General features: G+C 38.5%; 2 protein-coding genes across 2 annotated transcripts in view; one reads left to right on the forward strand and one right to left on the reverse strand.

Moving 5' to 3' along the window:
* The window catches only part of LOC133633688 (uncharacterized), a 264674-nt gene extending 252879 nt beyond the window's left edge, over window positions 1-11795 (reverse strand). The window contains exons 1-2 of the mRNA XM_062026326.1: window positions 11461-11795; window positions 11296-11363 (exon numbers count right to left, since the gene is read on the reverse strand). The gene's annotated coding sequence lies outside the window, so the exon portion shown is untranslated. The remainder of the gene's footprint in view (window positions 1-11295; window positions 11364-11460) is intronic.
* Window positions 1-17434, forward strand: part of LOC133633672 (CUB and sushi domain-containing protein 1-like) — a 1183208-nt gene that overhangs the window by 224217 nt on the left and 941557 nt on the right. The gene's annotated exons all lie outside the window — the stretch shown is intronic.

A 17434-nucleotide genomic window follows, 5' to 3' on the forward strand; every position in this document is an offset into this window, starting at 1 on the left:
ATTGAATACTGACACTAAACAAGGTATCAATAGTATCGACATCTGGATCGATCACCCCAGCAGGCCCAAGATGTTGTTACAACATTGATTTTACATGCATGTCCTTTAAAGGCCTACTGAAATGCGATTTTCTTATTTAAACGGGGATAGCAGGTCCATTCTATGTGTCATACTTGATCATTTCGCGATATTGCCATATTTTTGCTGAAAGGATTTAGTAGAGAACATCGACAATAAAGTTCGCAACTTTTGGTTGCTGATAAAAAAGCCTTGCCTGTACCGGAAGTAGCAGACGATATGCGCGTGACGTCACAGGTTGTGGAGCTCCTCACATCTGCACATTGTTTACAATCATGGCCACCAGCAGCGAGAGTGATTCGGACCGAGAAAGCGACGATTTCCCCATTAATTTGAGCGAGGATGAAAGATTTGTGGATGAGGAAAGTGAGAGTGAAGGATTAGAGGGCAGTGGAAGCGATTCAGATAGGGAAGATGCTGTGAGAGGCGGGTGGGACCTGATATTCAGCTGGGAATGACCAAAACAGTAAATAAACACAAGACATATATATACTCTATTAGCCACAACACAACCAGGCTTATATTTAATATGCCACAAATTAATCCCGCAAAACAAACACCTCCCCCCTCCCGTCCATATAACCCGCCAATACAAATCAAACACCCGCACAACACATTCAATCCCACAGCCCAAAGTACCGTTCACCTCCCCAAAGTTCATACAGCACATATATTTCCCCAAAGTCCCCAAAGTTACGTACGTGACATGCACATAGCGGCACGCACGTACGGGCAAGCGATCAAATGTTTGGAAGCCACAGCTGCGTACTCACGGTGCAGCGTCTGCGTATCCAACTCAAAGTCCTCCTGGTAAGAGTCTCTGTTGTCCCAGTTCTCCACAGGCCAAAGGTAAAGCCTGACTGTCATCTTTCGGGAATGTAAACAATGAAACATCGGCTGTGTTTGTGTTGCTGCAGCTGGCCGAAATACACCGCTTCCCACCTACAGCTTTCTTTTTTGCTGTCTCCATTGTTCATTGAACAAATTGCAAAATATTCACCAACACAGATGTCCAGAATACTGTGGCGACTTAATAGCTGGCCACAATGCTGTCCCAAAATGTCCTCTACAATCCGTGACGTCACGCGCAGGCGTCATCATACCGAGACGTTTTCAGCAGAATATTTCGCACAAAATTTAAAATTGCACTTTAGTAATCTAACCCGGCCGTATTGGCATGTGTTGCAATGTTAGGATTTCATCATTGATATATAAACTATCAGACTGCGTGGTCGGTGGTAGTGGGTTTCAGTAGGCCTTTAAAACTGACTTTCAAAACAACGTTGCAAAATAGTTGTATTTGTAAATTGAGACAATGTTGATGTCCAACATTGGATCCAAGTTAATGGTTAGGAAATGACCAAATTTCAATGGTCAAATCAACGTCACAACTTGAAATTGAACAAACGTCATCAAAAGCAAGTTGTTTCAATGTTGTATTTGTGTTGTAGAATAATCGTTGGGAAATGACCAAAATTCAATGGTCAAATCCATGTCAGAAACCAACATTGATTAAACGTCGTCAGAAAGCATGTTGTTTCAACATTAATTTTGAGTTGCTCAATGTCAGCAACTTATTCAACAAGTTCTCAACTGTGTTTTCTTGTGCCTGCTGGTACCCCGACTTTACATTGAAGCTTTAGCGGTTAGCTTCTCGTGTCGTCTGCTCGGTGTGTTTGTGTAGCATGTTTAGCCATTACTTTCCCTCTAATCCAAACTAAAGTTTCTTTAGTCATGTAAACATTGGGACACAGCTGCAGTAAAAATTTGCTGTCATAGAGATTTTAGTTGGATTGTATACAAAAAGGCATGTCTGGAAATGTATAGAACATTTTAATCTAAGGAATTACTTAAAAAAAGCTTATTTAAAAAAAAAAAAAATGTCCACTTAAATTTATGACAAAAAAAGTCCCAATGTAGGCGTTGTTTATTTTGGAACATGACTGAGGATGTGCAATCTTCCTGTCATTTCTATAAAAAATATTTCAGTTCTGAATGAAACAAAATAGTACATTTTCGGACGATTTCCTACTAAAACATGGTGTGGACTTTTTTGTCCATACTTGCCAACCCTCCCGGTTTTACCGGGAGACTCCCGGAATTCAGCGCCTCTCCCGATAACCTCCCGGAAGAAATTTTCTCCCGATAAACTCCCGGAATTCAGCCGGAGCTGGAGGCCACGCCCCCTCCAGCTCAATGTGGACCTGAGTGGGGACAGCGGCGACAGTCTGTTTTCACGTCCGCTTTCCCACAATATAAACAGCGTGCCTGCCCAATCACGTTATAACTGTAGAATGATCGAGGGCGAGTTCTTGGTTTCTTATGTGGATTTATTGTTAGGCAGTTTCATTAACGTCCTCCCAGCGCGGTAACATCACACAACAACAGCAGTCACGTTTTCGCTACCGTAAAGCAGTTTGTCTGCCGTAAACAGCAATGTTGTGACACTCTTAAACAGGACAATACTGCCATCTACTGGATAGCCTCCGGAACACTGAAATTCAAGTATTTATTTTATTTATATGTATAATAAAATAAAAATAAAAATAAATATATATATATATAGCAGAATATACTCCTCCCCTATTAACCACGCCCCCAACCACGCCCCCCGCCCCCAACCACACCCCCGACCACGCCCCACCCACCCCCCACCTCCCGGAAGCGGAGGTCTCAAGGTTGGCAAGTATGCATTTGTCCTACACAAACTCGAGTGCCTTAATAAGTTTCCTTGATGAAATCAATCAAATTGAAACAACATACCACCATGTTCTCTGTTGTCATTTACACCAGCAACTATAGTTGGAGAGTCAGTTTGGGGTTTTAATGCATCACGCTTGTGACAGCCTGCATAATAAATGTGCTCTTCAAGGCCAATGACAGCATTTGAGGCCATCCATGATTTAATACGTCCTCATCACCCCGCAGTCGCAGGCAGATGTAGCGCCCACCGCGACGCCTAAACTGAGACAAACCAACTCACATGCGTTTTCAGCAAGCACCGGAATCATTGTGTTCAAAGTCTATAATTCAAAAGGCTTTGTGGTCCAAACTGCATTCCGCTCTCAATGAATAATTGAAATCATCAAAAAATAAGGCAACGCTGTCAACAAGCTGTCCAACCAAATGAAACAAACACTCACAGTAGACGCTCCCCTTGGTCTTCCACGCTATGATTTGGAGTGACTGCCTCTCCAATTAGTTCAGCTTCTCTTAAAGTAGCATCGAACACATTAATTTCCTCATCCGAGTTAAAATGAATTGTTTCATTGTTACTTTGGAATTGAATACGACAGTAAAAAGTTGTTTTTTTTAAGTTTTTTTTTAAACAAACCATAAAAAATGAAATGGACACTAATTATCGTTAGCAAAACTTATATTTCAATCCATATTAAACATGTTGAAGTGCAGTTTTTTCAACCAGTTGGTTTATTTTCCCAACAATTTTAGCATACTTGCTTGTTTGGCTTTGCAAAAATATTTATTCCTACTTAGTGTAATGTGGTTACCTCGTGATGCTTGTAACTAGGGAGTCACAACTATTGAAGTTCTGTCTGTGCATCCTTTGTGCGTATGCTAGCACCCCGGCCCCTGCCCACCGAGTAGTGATGTGTGATACTGATTTTCTTTTTCATCCGATACCGAGTAAAATTCAAGCTGGTATCGGTGATACCGATCCTATACGACACTTTGTGTAAATGTACCTAATGTGTCTGCTGAAGTAGTTATATGTAAACTGAACAAAAATAAAAACACCACACTTTTGTTTTTGCTCCCATTTTTCATGAGTTGAACTCAAAATATCTAAAACTTTTACTGTAAACACAAACGACATATTACTCTCAAATATTGTTCACAAAACTGTCTAAATCTGTGTCAGTGAGCTCTTCTTCTTTGCCAAGATAATCCATCCCACCTCACAGTTGTGGCATATCGAGATGCTGATTAAACAGCATGATTATTGCACAGATGTGATCGGGCTGCCCACAATAAAAGGCCACTCCTAAATGTGCAGTTTTGCTTTATTGGAGGTCTGGGGGTGGGGGGGTTGTCAGAAAAGTAGTCAGTGTCTGGTGTGACCACCATTTGCCTCATGCAGTGCAACACACATCCTTCGCATAGAGTTGTTTAGGTTGTTGATTGTTGCCTGTGGAATGTTGGTCCACTTCTCTTCAATGGCTTTGCAAAGTTGCTGGATATTGGCAGGAACTAGAACACGCTCCACAGCATCCTAAACATGTTCAATGGGTGACATGTCAGGTGAGTATGCTAGCCATGCAAGAACTGGGATGTTTTCCGCTTCCAGGAATTGTGTACAGATCTTTGCAATTGTCATGCTGCAACATGAGGTGATGGTCTCGGGTGAATGGCACAACAATGGGCCTCTGGATCTTGTCACGGTATCTCTGTGCATTCAAAATGCCATCAATAAAATTTACTTGCGTTCGTTGTCCATAACATACGCCTGCCCATACCATAACCCCACCCCAACAATGGGCCACTCGATTCACAACGTTGACATCAACAAACCGCTCTCCAACACGGCGCCACACATGCTGTCTGCCATCTGTCCTGAACAGTAAAAATCGGGATTCATCTATGAAGAGGACACCTCTCCAAGTGCCAGACGCCAGCGAATGTGAGCATTTGCCCACTTAAGTCGGTTACAACGACAAACTGCAGTCAGGTCTGGACCGAGATGAGGACAAAAAGCATGCAGATGAGTTTCCCTGAGACGGTTTCTCACAGTTTGTGCAGAAATGTTATGCAAACCAATTGTTGCAGCAGCTGTCTGGGTGGCTGGTCTCAGATGATCATGGGGGTGCACCTGCTGGATGTGGAGGTTGTGAGGCCGGTTGGATGTACTGCCAAATTATCTGAAACACCTTTGGAGACGGCTTATGGTAGAGAAATGAAAATTAAATTCAGGGGCAACAGCTCTGGTGGACATTCCTTCAGTCAGCATGACAACTGCACACTCCCTCAAAACTTGTGACATCTGTGGCATTGTGCTCTGTGATAAAACTGCACATTTCAGAGTGGCTTTTTATCGTGGGCAGTCTAAGGCACACCTGTGAAATAATCATGCTCACAAACACAGATTTTGACATATTTGTGAAAATAATTTGAGATAAATATTTATTTTGTGTATATAGTAAAAGTTTTAGTTCAACTCATGAAAAGCTATTTATTTCTCTAATTTGTTATATATTATATATTATTATTACTCACTATTTATTATTATACATCATTTTTATTATTTATTATATATGTATTTATTTATTTCAAATACTATATATAAGGTTGTGGGATAAATAATATAGCCACGCTAATACAACTGGAAAAACAGGACAAATTCTTACAAAAATACTGAACATGTTGTAAAACGAAAGCATTGAACATTGACATATTATCTCATCTCATCTCTCACAGGTTTAGTTGTTTTTTTATAGGATCCTGTTAATGATATACATTATCTGTCAAGTGTAACCCTAGTTACGAACTAGTAATAGAGGAAACAGGTGAGTAGTAGTCAATGGTGTAAATATCGAACTGGACTAGTATCAGAAGAATCCTAGTGTTTTTAAGAGCCAGTGTTGCATATCAATAATGACACAGACAACGATGAACTTGAATGTTGAATGGCCAAACATGTATTGAAAAGTGCACATATAAATTTACAACAACTGCAGTATATGAAAAATAATGAACAAGAATAAGAAAAGCCGGCAGAATAGAAACCCTTTTTTCAAAGTTCCCAAAGTTTGTTTAAATAGTTCGTTGGGGCCCGTTTCTCTGTAGCTAACAGTGCACTGTATAAGTATTGTCCTACCGCACAGACCGTGGGGGACGGGACGTCAGCACTGCACCGCAGTATCCAGATTCTCAGGTAGCTCGCCACCCAGTATGCACTGGGAATCGGATTGATGGATCTGGGGAATCAGTGTTGGAGTTGGAGAGACTGCGGAGCCTCTCATCCACCTGGGCTGGAAGGGCGATGTCGTCCTCTCCACACAAGGTGCTCCAAGGAATTAAGATGGTATTTGAATCACCCAATCAAAAAACCTGACCTAACAATAGATCAGACAAGACCCAATAGCTTGTATTATTCACACACACTGGTTTCAACTGTGTTCTTAAATAACCATGAATTAGCTTAAAGGCCTACTGAAACCCACTACTACCGACCACGCAGTCTGATAGTTTATATATCAATGATGAAATCTTAACATTATAACACATGCCAATACGGCCGGGTTAACTTATAAAGTGACATTTTAAATTTGCCGCTAAACTTCCGGTTCAAAACGCCTCTGAGGATGACGTATGCGCGTGACGTGGCCCGGCGAACACGGGTATGCCTTCCACATTGAAGCCAATACGAAAAAGCTCTGTTTTCATTTCATAATTCCACAGTATTCTGGACATCTGTGTTCGTGAATCTGTTTCAATCATGTTCATTGCATTATGGAGAAGGAAGCCGAGCAAGCAAAGAAGAAAGTTGTCGGTGCGAAATGGACGTATTTTTCGAACGTAGTCAGCCACAACAGTACACAGCCGGCGCTTCTTTGTTTACATTCCCGAAAGATGCAGTCAAGATGGAAGAACTCGGATAACAGAGACTCTAACCAGGAGGACTTTTGACTTGGATACACAGACTCTTACCAGGATTACTTTGATTTGGATGACAAAGACGCAGACGTGCTACTGTGAGTATGCAGCTTTGGCTTTTTTTTGCGTATGTACGTAACTTTTTAAAAATATATAAGCTTTATGAACCTTGGGTTAGGTGAACGGTCTTTTGGGCTGAGTGATTGTGTGTGTTGATCAGGTGTTTGAATTGTATTGGCGTGTTCTATGGAGCTAGGAGCTAGCAGAGGAGCTAGGAGCTAGCATAACACGTACCGTACCATACGTGCGCGTCACGTACGCAACTTTTTAAAAATATATAAGCTTTATGAACCTTGGGTTAGGTGAACGGTCTTTTGGGCTGAGTGATTGTGTGTGTTGATCAGGTGTTTGAATTGTATTGGCGTGTTCTATGGAGCTAGGAGCTAGCAGAGGAGCTAGGAGCTAGCATAACAAACACGCAGGTGTTATTATGCAGGATTAATTTGTGGCATATTAAATATAAGCCTGGTTGTGTTGTGGCTAATAGAGTATATATATGTCTTGTGTTTATTTACTGTTGTAGTCATTCCCAGCTGAATATCAGGTACCGTGAGTATGCAGCCTTGGCTGCTAAACATTCGATAACTTGTCACGTACGTAACTTTTTAAAAATATATAAGCTTTATGAACCTTGGGTTAGGTAAACGGTCTTTTGGGCTGAGTGATTGTGTGTGTTGATCAGGTGTTTGAATTGTATTGGCGTGTTCTATGGAGCTAGGAGCTAGCAGAGGAGCTAGGAGCTAGCATAACAAACATGCAGGTGTTTTTATGCAGGATTAATTTGTGGCATATTAAATATAAGCCTGGTTGTGTTGTGGCTAATAGAGTATATATATGTCTTGTGTTTATTTACTGTTGTAGTCATTCCCAGCTGAATATCAGGTCACCCCCGGCTCTCACAGCATCTTCCCTATCTGAATAGCTTCAACTCCCCACTAGTCCTTCACTTGCACTTTACTCATCCACAAATCTTTCATCCTCGCTCAAATTAATGGGGAAATTGTCGCTTTCTCGGTCCGAATCTCTCTCACTTCATGCGGCCATCATTGTAAACAATAGGGAACTTTGCGTATATGTTCAACTGACTACGTCACGCTACTTCCGGTAGGTGCAAGCCTTTTTTTTATCAGATACCAAAAGTTGCAATCTTTATCGTCGTTGTTCTATACTAAATCCTTTCAGCAAAAATATGGCAATATCGCGAAATGATCAAGTATGACACATAGAATAGATCTGCTATCCCCGTTTAAATAAAAAAAAATCATTTCAGTAGGCCTTTAAATACTTTTAACTAGCATTACTTAGCTCAATCATGTTGAGTTGAGTTGAGTTTGAGTTTATTTCGAACATGCAAGCATACAACATGATACATCACAATTTCCAGTTTCTCTTTTCAACATGTTCGAAAAGGAGTAGGAAGAAGCAGAGCTTATTTAATCCTACCCCTTTTCTTTACATAACAGTTGCTGAAACTTTTTTTTATTCACTTCCTGTTCTCAATTTTTTCACAATAAACTCCATATGTAATCACAATAAAAATAAATAAATAAATAATAGTAAGAATTTAATAATAATAATTGGTGAAGAAAGTCATATTTCATATGATGAGATAAGTAAGATTACTTTAAGAATGAATGAATGAATGGATGAAATAAATTGAAAATGTTTGTCATGGTTCTTCTTCTTTGTACTTTGTAAACACTTTAAGTTTGAAGAGTTTCTTGAAGTGGATCATATTAGTACATTGTTTGATTGCTTTGCTTAATCCATTCCATAATTTAATTCCACATACTGATATACTGAAGGTCTTAAGTGTTGTACGTGCGTACAAATGTTTTAAATTACATTTTTCTCTAAGATTATATTTCTCCTCTTTTGTTGAGAAGAATTGTTGTATATTCTTGGGTAGCAGGTTATAGTTTGCTTTGTGCATAATTTTAGCTGTTTGCAAATTCACTATGTCGTGGAATTTCAGTATCTTTGATTCAATAAATAAAGGATTTGTATGTTCTCTATATCCAACATTATGTATTATTCTAACTGATCTTTTTTGTAACACCGTTAATGAATGAAGTGTACTTTTGTAATTATTTCCCCATATTTCTACACAGTAGCTCAGATATGGTAACACTAGTGAGCAGTATAGACTATGAAGTGATTTTTTGTCTAGAACATGTTTTGCTTTATTCATTATTGACGTGTTTCTTGCTACTTTATGTTGTATATTTTTTACGTGAGATTTCCAGTTCAATTTATCATCAATCATTATACCTAGAAATTTGGTTTCATTTACTCTTTCAATTTCTATTCCGTCTATTTGTATTTGTGTTTGACTTTCTCTTCTACTATTACCAAATAGCATTATTTTAGTTTTACTAAGATTCAACGATAGTCTGTTTTTGTCAAACCATCTTTTTAATTTGTTAATTTCTTCTGCTATTATTTGTATTATCTCCTGTGTGTTCTCTCCTGAACAAAACGCTGTTGTATCATCCGCAAATAATACTAACTTTAAATCTTTTGTAACTTTACAAATGTCATTTATATAGAGATTGAATAATTTAGGTCCTAATATTGATCCCTGAGGTACACCACAGGATATATTTAGCGTTGTAGACATGTGTTCGCCTAGCTTCACGTATTGTTTCCTGTTCGTTAGATAACTTCTTATCCAGTTTAAGACTAACCCTCTGATGCCATATCGTTCTAGTTTTTTGATTAAAATATTGTGATTAATTGTGTCAAATGCTTTAGTTAGATCCATAAAAACTGCTGCTGCACATTTTTTACTGTCTATTGCATTGGTAATTTCTTCTGTAATTTCAATTAAAGCCATTGAAGTTGAGACATTAGCTCTGTATCCATATTGGTTCTCTTCGAGTATTGTATTTTTATTTATGAAACTCTCTAATCTGTTATTAAACAGTTTTTCAATGATTTTAGAAAATTGTGGAAGTAAAGAAACAGGTCTATAATTTGTAAATTGATGTTTATCTCCAGTCTTATAAATTGGTGCAACTTTAGCTATTTTCATTTTGTTTGGGAATGTACCTGTTTGAAATGATAGATTACTAATATACATTAATGGTCCTGATATCTCTTCTATAACCTTTTTTATCGTATCCATATCAATTCCATTACAATCAGTTGAAGTCTTAGATTTACATTTTTTCACGATTATAACTATTTCCTCCTGTGTCACATTACTGAGGAACATGGAGTTGGGATTTCGCTCTATGGCATCATTATAGTCCTCAATTGGAACTGGGTCTGGAATCCTTTCTTCCAATTTTGGTCCAATATTTACAAAATAATTATTGAAGCTTTCAACTACTTCCTTTATGTTGTCATTGTTTTTATTTCCGTCTAAAAAGTATTGAGGGTAGTCCCTCTTTGTGCCTTTTTTAATAATGCTATTGAGGATGCCCCATGTTGCTCTCATATTATTTTTGTTCCTGTCCAATAATTCACTGTAATATTCTTTTCTACATGATCGTAGTATTTCTGTTAACTTGTTTTTATACTTTTTGTACTTAATTTCTGCCTCTATAGTTCTTTGTGCTATAAATTCTCTATATAGTGTATTCTTCTTCTTACAAGCATTTTTTAATCCTTTTGTCATCCATGGTTGGTTATTCTTTCTCTGTTTATTACTAAGTTGTATCCATGGACAATGTTTGTCATAAAGTATTATGAACTTGTTTAAGAAATGTTCATATGCTTCATCAACCTCTTTTTCATTGTACACATTGTCCCAATCTTGCTTTTGTAGCTCAATTTTGAAAGCAGTCATCCTCTTCTCTGTGCACAGTCTTCGAAATGTCCTTTTGTCTTCCATTTTCTTCTTGTAGTGTCCATCATATATTGTAAAAACTGGCAGATGATCACTAACGTCGGTAATAAGTAGACCACTTGTAGTGTTATTGTCAAACTCATTGGTAAAAATATTATCAATAAGCGTGGCACAGTGTGCTGTGATTCTACTTGGCTTTGTGATTTTTGGATATAAACTGATGCTGTACATTGTATCAATGAAGTCATCAATAGACTTTTGCATGTCATTAATCACCAATCATGTATCTCAAATGTTTTGGTTTACAATGTATTTGTTTTCAAAATATGAAATATCAAAATAAGTTAAGCGCTTATAGTTCTTTTTTCCAATTGTTCAAATATTCAAAAATATATGAAATGTTTCTTCAAATACAAAAATAAAAATACTATTTAAATGCACTTTTAAGTTCACAATTAAACAAGGTAGGTTAATTGCACAAAGTTCACATTAATGCTCAAAATGGACTTTTGTGTAGCAACTTGGAGGTATATAAGGTTAAAACGTGCTAAATCTCTCCCTTGCTAGCACAGGTGAGAGATGCACTAAAAATGACCTCTTCAATCACTAAATCAAAAGTACTCAGTAATCTATTACTTCAGTAAAACAAAAATAATCACAGTGTTCCTAGCATGTGCTGTAAACATGAACAAAATAAATATCACCAACACTTATGGCTTAAATAAAACATCACATCATTGTTATTCACTCACCGCTGATCAAGTGAAATGACTGCACAGAATGTCAGTCAGTGAATATTACACTCGGATGTCACACTGCTCTACAAGGTTCAAACAACACAATATACGGATCAAAAGTTGTATAACAACATTAGAAATGTGGATGGATCGAATTGCAAGCTTATTTTCAAGCCTTACCGAGTGGATGGCCAAGGATTGATCGACAGGTTCTCCGCGTGTGTTTGCATTGCCACGCGTGGACCGACAAAACCGGAAGGGGAGTTTCTCTTCTTCCACACTACAGGAAGTTGCGTCATAAAACGAGTGACACGGAAGGGCTCACAGGCTCACTGATTGCCCTCTAGAGGTGACAATCATGGAGACAGGTAATTTTTACCTCTGCAATTTCTGTTAAGACACCATGTTTGTGTCAACATTTTTATGTATATTGTGTATTTTCTATTTTAACAACTTGTAGAGCAGGTTAAAAATATAAATGAATAACGTAAAGTGCAGATTAGTTTGTACCTGTTTTAACACTTAGTTATTTAACTGAAATGAATGTATCGTTACTAAATGAATTATTTTAACTCAAATGAATTATTTCAACTCCAGGCATATGGTGTTTTCAAGCCTGGGTTACACAAGACTTGGTTCTCGGGTTTTGTTTCTCCAGAAGGCAACGGAAAATTGGCGCGGGCAAGGCATGAATTTAAATACATTATTTATTTTAACACTAATAAACTACAAAAAAGGGAAGCAAACAAAAAGCGCTCACAGCGGAGGTAAAAACTTAACTATGAAAACAAAAGGCGCGCACAAAGGCGGAAATACAAAACTTGCACAAAGGCAGAAACTATGAACAATAAAAAAAACCACCAACTGTGGCATTAATAAACAAAAACTTACTTGGCAAAGAACTGTGAACATGACATGAAGTAGAGGGATGAAAAAGTGTGAAGTCGCCAGGACGAACAACAGAAACAGACAGATTTAAATAGTGACATGATCAGTGAAAACAGGTGCGTGACTCGAAACGTGAATTAGGTGCGTGACAAGACAGGTGAAAACTAATGAGTTGCTATGGAAACAAACAAAACAAGGAAGTGCAACCAGGAACTAAAAAGAGTCCAAAAAACAAACACATGGCCAAAACAAAAACATGAACAGACATGACATTATCCCAAACAACTTTAGTAGCAAAATCTATAATAGAGCACAAAGATCTGCACTAAGTGAACCCTCTAGTATCTTGTTTGAAATGGCAATTTATCGATCAATTGATGTATTTACTATTGGCCCAAGCCTACATGTTTTCACATATAAAATGAGAATTATTAATAATTTGAAACAAGCGGAAGAGTTCAAGTACCTCAGAGTCTTGTTCACAAATGAGGGAAGGGTGGATTGTGAGATCAACAGGCGGTGCGGTGTCCAGTAATGCTGACACTCTATTGATCCGTTGTGGTAAAGAAGGAGCTGAGGCGCAAGGCAAAGCTCTCATTTTACAGGTCAATCTACGTTCCCATCCTCACCTACGGTCATGAACTTTTGGTTATGACCGAAAGGACAAGATCACGGGTACAAGCGGCCGAAATGAGTTTCCTCCAGTGGGTGGCGTGGCTCTCCCTTAGAGATAGGGTGACAAGTTCTGTTATTTGGGAGGAGCTCTAAGTAAAGCCGCTTCTCCTCCACATCGAGAGGAACCAGAAGAGGTGGTTTAGGCATCTGGTCAGGATGCCTCCCTGGGGAGGTGTTAAGTGCACGTCCGACCGGTAGGAGGGCACGGAGAAGACCCAGGACACGTTGAGGAGATTGTCTCCCGGCTGGCTTGGGAATACCTCAAGATCCCGTAGGAGGAGCTGGACGAAGTGGCTGGGGAGAGGGAAGTCTGGGCTTCTCTGCTTAGGCTGCAGACCCCGCGACCCGACCTCGGATAAGCGGAAGACAATAGATGGATGGATATTTTCTACTCTCGAGTGTTCTGAATGTTAGTGTACTAAACATTGCCTGCACAGTTTATATGGCAGCAGTTTGAACCTATTGTAGTTATATTTCCATTATTTTGTGTTATTATGTCCGTGCGTGTGTGTTTGCTGTTCAATGCTATGAACAAAAAACATATTTTTCAATAGGACGTTTATATTGTGTATTTTATATTGTTTACGTTATAAACCATTATGCTGAATTTCTTAGTTGAGTTTTGCATCAATCCTATGACACGATTCCTAGAGGATACAGGTATCTGCACAATTTGGTGCTGATCCAATATTAGGTTGTACTGCCTGAGCCATCTGCGCCAGTGCTTGACTGAGTGCCATTCCAGCTATGTTCTACAGCCTTACGAAGGGGAGCAACATGTGTGGAGCACTAATGATCTATGTGTGTCCAAAACATCATGCTATGAGGAAGTTGAGATCATTATCAAATGTAGAAGGTCATATTCACGTCAATCAAACCATCACTGGCCCAGTGACCAGCTCAAAGGTTTTACTAATTGGCCGCCTTGTTGTCGGCCTGGTTGACTGACCGTATCCCAGGTCGCTTGACTAACGGACCACATAACTGGCTGACAGGCTTATTGACGGCTGACTGACTTGCGGGGGGGTTGATGGAGCTGGACGCTGGGCGTCCTGGCTCACTGACTACGGATAAGGCAGCTTCCAAACTTAAAGCCAATAGAGCAACAAGAACAGGATGCTGCGGAGAGATTATCAATACGCACACATCCACTCACACGTGTATCAGGCAAAGCCATCTTAAAAGTGGAGGCAAGCTTTTTTAAGCTTTTAAAGTTGAGAAAAAGTGGGTCTGGATCATTTTCAGGGGCAAGAAAGTTTCCTATAATTTGTAAAATGTATTTTATGATGAAAAAAAGTAGGTTGATAGTTGACAGCCTTTGATGAAAAGTTGGTTTCTTGCTTCAAAACCCACAGTTGTTCAGGCTGAAGAGATTCAAAGCATCGTGGGGAAGTCAAAATGTCCCTCATTGGAATACAACAGCATTCTTGGTCCTTTCTGTCATGTTGGCTTTAAACCTGTGTCGCTTTGTGGTTCTTGCTTATGTCGTTTTACTAACAACACACACCAATTCAAATCGTGTATTTCTTGTAAAATACATATTTTATTGCTTTATTATGTATCATTCAGTACATTGTGATTTCGGTTCACATTGAAGTTTTCATGTTAAAATGATGTAGGTTTTAGAGCAGGGGTGTCAAAGTCATTTTAGCTCAGGGGCCGCATGGAGGAAAAGCTGTGCACACGCGGGCCGGACTATTAAAATCATGGCATTAAAACTAAACAAAGACAATTTCAGATTGTTTTCTTCGTCTTACTTTGGCCAAAAATAGAACAAACTGAAAATATTACAGTAAAAATATAAACAAAAATACCGGCAACGGTAAAGTTTAGATCCATGAAGGAAAGAAGAAAGTTAATGAATGTTTATAACTGAATAACTTTACATATGCATACAAATGTGTTTTCTTTTGTATTATGTTTTTTAATGAATTAAGTAACGTTTATGACAACTTTTTTCCAAAACACGGTATAGAATGTGAGATACAACAGGATAATGCATACATTGATCATTTGTTTTCAAAACCGTTACAAAAAGTGGGACCCCCAAAATTTACCGTGGGACCCCATTTTTATGACTTGATGAGGTCCCTGGAACCCCATTTTAGAAATTCCTAGTGCCAACACTGATGGAGGATTGGTGCTTGCAAAACAGCAGCAGGGGGCTGTGGCCTGCGGGCCGGTTCTAATACTAATCAAATATCATAGATAATTCATTATGACGTTTTTTAGAAGTATAGGAAATGTTTATAACTGTGTGGTAAAGCTGTGTGGAGGGTTTGTAAAGACCAATAAATGCGTATAATATTCATTAAAATCTTAAAATAAATAGTGTCCCTACTTTGTAGAAATTCACCTAGCACGGAAGATCTGGAACATAACCTCCACAATAGTCCAGGGAAGACTCTAGTACAAGAATATGCATAATTACATCTTCATATTGGCAATAAAATAAGACCAATGTATTTTTTTTCTGCTGGTAATGATATTAAATAAGGTATTACCTGGTACAGTCACATTTATGAATGGATAATCCTCAGTATATGTGGTTGACATTTACTGGAGCACAGGTTATTACCCAGAGACGTGTGTTGACAATTGTTTTGTAACATTTACTTGGACAAAAAACACAAAGTTTGCACACAAACCTAACATGAGAATTCTCAGTCTTGTGCCGGTCTTCATTCTTGCCCTTCTGTGTGGAAAGCAGACGAGGCTGAGGGTGTGGCTTACTGGCTAGTCTGCTTGTCACAATGTTGCCAAATACTGTTTGACACCCTTAAATTATAATTTGTACAATGTAGAATCCACAACCTGTTTAATGTTTGTAATAAAAGTGTGACATCATCATTCTTGATAATTAGACATTAATACAACCGTAGGCACTGTACTACGGTGCCACTTGTAGTACTCCGACTTGCCACTGTGAGAAGTGGGGGCGACCGTGAACTAGCAAATGCATGTTGCTACCATGTTTTATCAGCGAAGAAGCCAGCGTTCGTGTTTTTTGGTAAATGCAATAATAATGTTTTAATTATTTCTAAAATCATTAAATGAATGAATGAATAAATTAATGCATGCAATCGCCAAAATAGAGGATTAGATATCTAAGACCAAGTACTTCAAGACAAAGTTGAGGTGATCATACGAAGTACATTTTCATGCATGTATTTCGCATATAATTACAGTAAAGGTGAATTACTTCCTTATTTTTTTTCTTATAATCTTAATGAGCAACCTGTATTAACACTGATTAAAGCATATTTTAGTTGAAGAAAAATTCTAATACGCCAAAGCCATCAATATCTCAGCTGGTGTGAAGGTCACCGCACGTCACCTTGATGACCTCATCGCCTCATGCACCGTGCTCCACCGACTTAAAGCTCCGGAACAGAATTATTTCCAAGTTTCGCCCTCGTTTTGTAACTATCTAATTTTCAATGTCTGCTGGACATGCAAGAGGGGAGTAAGGCGTCTTCCTTCAATGATTTCAATCTAATATCACACCTCGGGAAGAATCACTCGAAGTCACACGCAACGCTTATATGCAGCAAAATAATGATAAGAAGCAACCAGGCGTACTGACAATAATACCAGACTAGACTTGAGCCCAGTTTATATTTTCACTGATTGTATTGGACCAGAGCTTTATACTTTGCACTTTTGTACAACATATTTTGGAACGAAAATGCATGAATGGGTGGGCTTTGCTAAATGCTGAACCACAAATAAACGGAAATCTACTGTCAAACCTCCCCACCCCCCGTAAATTCCTTTGCACTCTAAACGGAGACCTGGTACTCTCTGCAGGTGACAATATAAATGTCCCCATTCAATACATAAGGAAATATGGCAGCACTTGCACAAATTGAGTAATATAAATGTAGAGTATAACATTCTTAATAGGGAGGTAACTTTCACATTTGAGTTGATATGGTACAAATTCACATTTTCGGTGCTTCTGTGTGTGTTCATGTTTTAATGAATGTTAATTTGTTAAATAATAAAATCTAATTTATTTATTTAACATTCAACACTGAGCTGATAATGTTAACCGTGCTGTTTAGTTGTTATAATCTTGATTTATTTCACCTTTGAGCCTCATTTACAAGTATGATGTAGCAGACTTTGCATTGCAGTTACAATTCGAAGAGGTTAGATGGCAGAAGGGCATAGACTGTGGTGTGTTGCTTAGTCAGGGAGTAGTCTGCCATTATGCTGGATCTAGTGTAGTGTTTATACTTCGTGTAATGAACTTAATACACACCGACTGTTTGATTACAACGTGCATCATAATCAGTAGCATGTACAGTATAAGGCAAATCCAATGTGATTTAACATGTACATTTGCAACATTACCAAGAGACAGTTTGGCTCAGTTCGCTCTAAATGCTGCTTGCGTGCTTGTTTGCCGCCAAGTGTTTTAGCCGAGCAAGTCTGCAACCGGACGTGACGTCACGTGCAACCAAGGTGTGGAGATATGGCACTGTTTGAGTACCGAATTTGGTACCCATCCCTAATTCTGAATACACATAATTAGGAAATTATATTTACATAAGTTTTACAATTTTCTTTAAAAAACAAAAAGCAG

The sequence above is a fragment of the Entelurus aequoreus genome, linkage group LG02, assembly GCF_033978785.1.
Source record: "Entelurus aequoreus isolate RoL-2023_Sb linkage group LG02, RoL_Eaeq_v1.1, whole genome shotgun sequence".
In the NCBI taxonomy this organism is placed as follows: domain Eukaryota; kingdom Metazoa; phylum Chordata; class Actinopteri; order Syngnathiformes; family Syngnathidae; genus Entelurus; species Entelurus aequoreus.